Genomic DNA, 8,758 nt, shown 5'->3' on the forward strand with positions numbered 1-8,758 from the left:
TCATTGCACGCAGAGTCAAAGTATATGCAACAGTTTGGGCCGCCTGGCTCGTTGCGAACTAATTTGCCAGAATTTTACATAATTCTGACATAACATTGAAGGTTGTGCAATGTAACAGCAATACTTAGATTTAGGGTTGCCACCCATTCGATAAAACACAGATCTGTTCCGTATGTCACTGAAAGAATAAGCGTTTTGTTTTCGAAATGATAGTTTCCGGATTTGACCATATTAATGAATTCTGCTTTGCCACTAAAATGATAATTAACACTGACGACTAAAATATTGTGTTATTGTTGTTATTGTTATGATGACTAATAATAATAACGGGGGGGGGTGTAAAAAATGAACCCCAAAAAGTTATTCGAGGAACCATTAAAAGTTTTTTTTTTAAGAATTTAGAGTTTCCCCCACAGTTTCAATTTGAAGAACCCCTAAAAGATCTTCCAGGAACCCTTTTTTCGTGTAGAGCCATCTGGATGAGGTGGCAACCATTGGTTGATGCAATGCAACACCTAAGCATTTAGTTGGTCAGGAACTGGACCATGCTCCTCGCTGCATGATAAATGTAGCTTTCTAGTTAGTCAGGGCATTTCTTGTAAATCATGTTCTACAGCCTTGGAGCCATTTGATCCTATATTTGCTATGCATGGATAAAAGACAACGGGCGCGTTTGAGTGGATCACTTCTGTCAAGTCGGCCTTTAAGTGTGTTGAATAATGGGGATAAAAATGGTCCAACGTGGGCCTACATGACAACTGCATGACTTTACAAAAAACATGTGATCAAAGGTCATGGAGTTTTGACTGCAGTCACAGATGATCCATTATATTGACCAGATACACCAGTGGCTTTAACAATGGAAAGGAATATCTTCAAAAATAGAAGGCAGACAGGAGGCAAGATCAGGTGGGACCATTCTAACCAATCAGAAGACAGACACACGTCTGAACAACAGGCACAACTCTGATATAAAATGTTTTTTCTCAAAGTTACCAGGATGTCACGTGTCCTACTTATATCAGTGCACTCATAACAACCTAAGCATTACGAAACTCAAATAAGCCACAGGTAGCAAATACGCCTTCATTTTTTGTGAACCAAATTCAACACTCTTTCATTGACCTCCATACAAACATTCCTCGCTTGGTGAGTAAAAAACAAAAAAGCCACCTGCTGGAGAAGACAGATTTTGGGCGCAGTTATCCCTCTCTTTACCTCTTCCTCTCTGCTGCAGTCGACTGCAAATTTGTGCTGTTGCTCTTCATCAACATCGTCTTGAAGCCAGCGCCTGCATTGTGGGAGGCTTCAATCATGTTGTGTTTTTATTCGACCCACCAAACGTGACCAAAGAAGTGACAGAAACAGGAACCAACTTTGCCATGATTCATGTATACAGTGGATACGTACAAATGAACGTGATATTTTAGTCTCTTTCACCAGTTGATAGTACACTGTACACACATACAGTATATTTACAGTTTGTTAGTGTGTGATACATATGGAGATGTTTATTTCTACATTACAAAGACACATTGTATGAAGAATGGAAACACTCGACTTTCCTCTGCAGTCGGTTACTTCAGCCTTATGAAATGAAATGTTCTTTCCACCCTTATGAATCCTTTCCAAATATTGTTTCAAACAGAGGGTGCATGACTTTACATAAACTATTACATTATACTTTTCAAATCAGAGGAGGCTGGTGGGAGGACCTATAGGAGGGTGGGCTCATTGTAATGGTTGGAATGGAATCAATGGAATGGTACCAAACACGTAAAACACATGAAAACAATGTGTTTAACCTTTTTCCATTGATTCCATTCCAGCCACTACAATGAGCCCTTCCTCCTATAGCTCCTCCCATCAGCCTCCAGACAGACACACAGTAACACCTCCCTTCACTTCATCTTGTACTAATCGTTCATTTAATCTCTCACATACACTCATATGCTCTCTCTCTCCTTTCTCTCTCATAGAACTGTCTGGTGCGCTGTGAGAATGGTGTGTTCACTGCAGTAGTGGGAGACTTTAGTCTGGCAGAGAAGATTCCAGACTACAGGTTAGTGCTGTGAGAAGATTCCAGACTACAGGTTAGTGCTGTGAGAAGATTCTAGACTACAGGTTAGAGCTGTGAGAAGATTCCAGACTACAGGTTAGTGCTGTGAGAAGATTCCAGACTACAGGTTAGTGCTGTGAGAAGATTCTAGACTACAGGTTAGAGCTGTGAGAAGATTCCAGACTACAGGTTAATGCTGTGAGAAGATTCCAGACTACAGGTTAGTGCTGTGAGAAGATTCTAGACTACAGGTTAGAGCTGTGAGAAGATTCCAGACTACAGGTTAGTGCTGTGAGAAGAATCCAGACTACAGGTTAGTGCTGTGAGAAGATTCCAGATTACAGGTTAGTGCTGTGAGAAGATTCCAGACTACAGGTTAGGGCTGTGAGAAGATTCCAGACTACAGGTTAGTGCTGTGAGAAGATTCCAGACTACAGGTTAGTGCTGTGAGAAGATTCCAGACTACAGGTTAGTGCTGTGAGAAGATTCCAGACTACAGGTTAGTGCTGTGAGAAGATTCCAGACTACAGGTTAGTACTGTGAGAAGATTCCAGACTACAGGTTAGTGGTGTGAGAAGATTCTAGACTACAGGTTAGTGCTGTGAGAAGATTCCAGACTACAGGTTAGTGCTGTGAGAATATTCCAGACTACAGGTTAGTGCTGTGAGAAGATTCCAGACTACAGGTTAATGCTGTGAGAAGATTCCAGACTACAGGTTAATGCTGTGAGAAGATTCCAGACTACAGGTTAGTGCTGTGAGAAGATTCCAGACTACAGGTTAGTGCTGTGAGAAGATTCCAGACTACAGGTTAGTGCTGTGAGAAGATTCCAGACTACAGGTTAGTGCTGTGAGAATATTCCAGACTACAGGTTAGTGCTGTGAGAAGATTCCAGACTACAGGTTAATGCTGTGAGAAGATTCCAGACTACAGGTTAGTGCTGTGAGAAGATTCCAGACTACAGGTTAGTGCTGTGAGAAGATTCCAGACTACAGGTTAGTGCAGTGAGAATATTCCAGACTACAGGTTAGTGCTGTGAGAAGATTCCAGACTACAGGTTAGTGCTGTGAGAAGATTCCAGACTACAGGTTAGTGCTGTGAGAAGATTCCAGACTACAGGTTAGTGCTGTGAGAAGATTCCAGACTACAGGTTAGTGCTGTGAGAAGTTTCCAGACTACAGGTTAGTGCTGTGAGAATATTCCAGACTACAGGTTAGTGCTGTGAGAAGATTCCAGACTACAGGTTAATGCTGTGAGAAGATTCCAGACTACAGGTTAATGCTGTGAGAAGATTCCAGACTACAGGTTAGTGCTGTGAAAAGATTCCAGACTACAGGTTAGTGCTGTGAGAAGATTCCAGACTACAGGTTAGTGCTGTGAGAAGTTTCCAGACTACAGGTTAGTGCTGTGAGAAGATTCCAGACTACAGGTTAGTGTTGTGAGAAGTTTCCAGACTACAGGTTAGTGCTGTGAGAAGATTCCAGACTACAGGTTAGTGCTGTGAGAAGATTCCAGACTACAGGTTAGTGCTGTGAGAAAGTTCCTCCAGATTACAGGAAGACTATATGACTGTCTCCTCATATTCCCATCATGACTGCACATATAACCTTAAATACATTGTACATTGTATTCCGTTTTTCTCTTTTGAAAAATCAATGTGTTCTATATTAATGTGTTTTTTTCCTCTCCTCCAGTGACGGGGCTGATCAGCAGCCTCTGGCTGTGGTGGGCTCCCCCTACTGGATGGCCCCGGAGGTGCTGAGATGAGAGCTCTATGATGAAAAGATACTAACAGTACTGTACTGTTTCCTGGCTGCTATCTCACTGGTCAGAGTGCATAATAAGAGGAAGCAAACACAGTAATGCAATACAGTAGTACTATGCTATAATGCAATCTGGAAGGACAACTGTTCCATGTTCCTGCTGTGTTTTTCTAGTTGTGTCTAGTGGGTCTAGCTAATTTGTATGTTTCTAGCGAATGACCAGACTCTTTCAAGGTGTATTATTGTGAATATGCCAAGTGAGATGTTATTGATCAGATGTGATTGGCTGACTCTGATCCCTAGGTGGATGTGTTTGACTATGGAATCATCCTTTGTGAGATCATCGCCCAGATAGAGGCTGATCCGGACTTCCTACCTACCTGAGGTACACACACACACACACACACACACACACACACACACACACACACACACACACACACACACACACACACACACACACACACACACACACACACACACACACACACACACACACACACACACACAGTTAATGACAGGCACACAGTTAACCAATGTTTTTCCGTTTTACACGTTCACACGACGTACAGTGTATGAACAAACCCTTAAAACCTGTTGAGGACAGAGGGCGCTATTTTCACTTTCGGGGAAAATCGTGCCCAATTTAAACGGCCTCGTACTCAATTCTTGCTCGTACAATATGCATATTATTATTACTATTGGATAGAAAACACTCTCTAGTTTCTAAAACCGTTTGAATTTTATCTGTGAGTAAAACAGAACTCATTTTGCAGCAAACTTCCTGATCAGGAAGTGGAAAATCTGAAAATGACGCTCTGTTCTAGGGCATGCCTATAAATGGGCATGATATGTATTAGTATACATGCACATCATACACCTTCCACTAGATGTCAAGAGGCAGTGAGAGAAGAAATGGAGTGTTTATCTTGGTCTGAGGTGGAATAAATCCTCTTGGCATGACGTTTCACCCATTTCCTGTTTTCTGGAAAGCGCGAGGAGGGACCTGGGATTGCCTTCTGAAAAGCTGTCGTTATAGGCGACTACTATCTCCGGCTTTGATTTTATTTGATAAATGTGAATATATCATCGTAAAGTATGTTTTTTCAATATAGTTTTATTAGATTATTGAAATTTATTCGGGATGTTAGGCGTGTTGCGTTGTGTGCCTTTGTTCAGGAAGGAGAGCTTCGCGCCACTTGGCTAGTGTGCTTGCTAATTCAAGAGGGAAAAAGGACGTTCTAAAACCAAACAACGATGGTTCTGGACAAAGGACCTCTTGTACAACATTCTGATGGAAGATCATCAAAAGTAGGACCCATTTTTTGATGCTATTTCATATATCTGTCGAACTTGTGAACTATTAGTTTTGTGCCCAGGTTTTGGGCACTCTCTCGCCATAACGTAAGCCTTATGTCGTAATGAAGTTAATTTTAGAATTCTAACACGGCGATTGCATTAAGAACTAGTGTATCTATCATTTCCTATACAACATGTATTTTTTAGTAAAGGTTATGAATAGTTATTTGGTCAGAATAGGTGAGAGTCTAATAGAAATATCCGCACATTCTGGGAAAAAGATGCTACGTTAGCACAATGTATAACCACTGATTTCAGCTCTAAATATGCACATTTTCGAACAAAACATATGTGTATGTATAACCTGATGTTATAGGACTGTCATCTGATGAAGGTTTATGAAGGTTAGTGAAAATTAATATCTTTTGCTGGTTTATTCGCTAACGCTAACGTGCCTATTGCTATCGCTAACGTGCCTTGATGAATGAATGCGGTAGTGTGGTAGGCTATTGTAGTAAGCTAATATAATGATATATTGTGTTTTCGCTGTAAAACACTTAAAAAATCGGAAATATTGGCTGGATTCACAAGATGTTTGTCTTTAATTTGCTGTACACCATCGATTTTTCAGAAATGTTTTATGATGAGTATTTAGGTATTTCACGTTGGTCTCTATAATTACTCTGGCTGCTTCGGTGCTATTTTTGACGGTAGCTGTGATGGTAGCTGCAATGTAAAACTGATTTATACCTCAAATATGCACATTTTTCGAGCAAAACATAGATTTATTGTGTAACATGTTATAGGACTGTCATCTGATGAAGTTGTTTCTTGGTTAGTTTGGTTGGATCTTGGTTAGTTATGTTGGTTTTGTGCATGCTACCTGTGCTGTGAAAAATGTCTGTCCTTTTTTGTATTTGGTGGTGAGCTAACATAAATATACGTGGTGTTTTCGCTGTAAAACATTTAAAAAATCGGACATGTTGGCTGGATTCACAAGATGTGTATCTTTCATTAGCTGTATTGGACTTGATAATGTGTGAAAGTTAAATATTTCAAAAAAATATTTTTTGAATTTCGCGCTCTGGCTTTTCAGTGGAATGTGGGAGGAGTTCCGCTAGCGGAACCCCGGATCCAGACAGGTTAACCCAACCCTTTCACCACCACTGCACAACCCCAGTAGGTCTACTGTCAAATAGCACCATAGAACTATTTTCTTCCACTTTGACCCAGAAAAGAAGTACCCTCCTTTCCCTTATTGAACATAATCACATGTAACTGCTGTGGAGGACTTGAGTATTGAATCAATGCAGTACATTGTAGTGGTTCCATTCTTGTTTTAATGTTTAATGAGTAGAACTCTATCACAGTGTGTGTCTCCATTGAGTAAATACTGTGTAGAAATACAACATGTATATTATTTTAACCTAGTCAGACAAACTGATTTAGAGCCTGTCGGCTACATTAATTATTATGGCTGCAATCCCGCTACCGGGATTATGACAGCAGCCAGATAAAGTGCAGGGCGCCAAATTCAAAAAAAAGAAATCTCATAATTAAAATTCCTCAAACATACTGTACATGTGTCTTATATCATTTTAAAGGTAATCTTGTTGTTAATCCCACCAAAGTGTTCGATTTTAAATAGGCTTTTCAGTGAAAGCACTACAAATGATTATGTTAGGTCACCATCAAACCACAATAAGCACAGCCATTTTTCCAGCGAAAGATAGCAGTCAGAAAAAGCAGAAATAGAGATACAATTAATCACTAACCTTTGATTATCTTCATCAGATGACACTCATAGGACTTCATGTTATACAATACATGCATGTTTTGTTTGATAAAGTTCATATTTATAACAAAATATCTGAGTTTACATTGGCGCGTTACATTCACTAGTTCCAAAAACATTCAGTGATAGTGCATAGCCACATCGTTTCAACAGAAATACTCATCATAAATGTAGATGATAATACAAGTTATACACATGGAATTATAGATATACCTCTCCTTAATGCAACCGCTGTGTCAGATTTCAAAAAAACTTTACGGAAAAAGCAAATCATGCAATAATCTGAGACGGAGCTCAGAACAATATTAAAATTAGCCGCCATGTTGGGGTCAACAGAAACCAGAAAATACATGATAAATGTTTCCTTACCTTTGATGAACTTCATCAGAATGCAGTTCTAGGATTCCCAGGTCCACAATAAATGCTTGATTTGTTTGATAATGTCAGTTATTTATGTCCAATTAGCTACTTTGGTTAGCGCCTTCGGTAAACAATTCCAAAGTCAGAAAGCGCCTCCACTATAACGTGACGAAATGTCCAAAAGTTCCGTAACAGTCAGTAGAAATATGTCAAACGATGTACTGAATCAATCTTTAGAATGTTGTTAACATACATCTTGAATAACGTTCCAACCGGAGAATTAGATTGACTTCAGAAGAGCGATGGAACGGACATCCTACTCATGTGAAGGCGCATGGTGAATGCGTGATCAGCTCGTGGAAGTGATTACTCATTCCTGTCTCCTTCGGCCCCCCTTCACATTAGAGTCATCAGACAAAATTATGTTGACTGTTGACATCTAGTGGAAGCCGTAGGAAGTGAAAACTCATCAATATCTCGCTGTAATTTCAATTGAAAGCTTGGTTGAAAATCTGACACCTCAGAAACAATTCAAACAGGAAGTGGAACTTCTCAGGTTTTTGCCTGCCATATGAGTTCTGTTATACTCACAGACATAATTCAAACAGTTTTAGAAACGTCAGAGTGTTTTGTATCCAATATGAATAATAATATACATATATTAGCAACTGGGATTAAGGAGCAGGCCATTTAATATGGGCACCTATGTGCACCTTTCATCCAAGCTACTCAATACTGCCCCTGCAGCCATAAGAAGTTAAAAGATAATGATGATGGTTTTCTGTGTGTGCAGGACTTTGGGCTAGACGTTGGCTGCCTTTGAGAACCTGGTCGGTGACTATCGAACACCATTCCTCAACCTTGCAGTCCTCTGCTCTAATTTAAAATACAATAACAGACAGACTGACAGACAGACAGACATAATTGCATGCATCCATGACTCTGTGTACATACTTAATGTAAATGCATAGATTGACAACCTCAAAGCCTTGACCTTCACCTCTCCCTCCGCTTCCAGTCCTTCCCCTGCACCCCCGAGCTGGGGCGACCCCTCGCCCCCCTCCTCCGGGACCCCGACCTGCAGAGCTTGGGGAAAGACGAGGAAGAGGAAGAGGAAGAGGAGGAGGATGAAAGGAGGAAGGATAAAGGAGGGATGGTGGAGGATGAAAGGAGGAAGGAGAAGGGAGGGATGGTGGAGGATGAAAGGAGGAAGGAGAAGGGAAGGATGGTGGAGGATGAAAGGAGGAAGGAGAAGGGAGGGATGGTGGAGGATGAAAGGAGAAGGGAGGGATGGTGGAGGTTGAAAGGAGGAAGGAGAAGGGAAGGATGGTGGACGATGAAATGAGGAAGGAGAAGGGAGGGATGGTGGAGGATGAAAGGAGGAAGGAGAAGGGAGGGATGGTGGAGGATGAAAGGAGGAATGGGCAGGGAGGGATGGTGGAGGATGAAAGGAGAAGGGAGGGATGGTGGAGGTTGAAAGGA

General features: G+C 41.0%; 1 long non-coding RNA gene across 1 annotated transcript; it reads left to right on the plus strand.

Annotated features, from left to right (window-relative positions):
* The first annotated feature begins 1,924 nt into the window (after positions 1–1,924).
* On the plus strand, positions 1,925–8,411 carry LOC120034650. Its single transcript, XR_005474072.1, has 3 exons — positions 1,925–2,062; positions 3,754–4,207; positions 8,070–8,411. It is a non-coding gene; the product is annotated as an uncharacterized LOC120034650 (long non-coding RNA).
* Positions 8,412–8,758: the final 347 nt, after the last annotated feature.

This window comes from Salvelinus namaycush, chromosome 42 (genome assembly GCF_016432855.1).
Source record: "Salvelinus namaycush isolate Seneca chromosome 42, SaNama_1.0, whole genome shotgun sequence".
In the NCBI taxonomy this organism is placed as follows: Eukaryota; Metazoa; Chordata; class Actinopteri; order Salmoniformes; family Salmonidae; genus Salvelinus; species Salvelinus namaycush.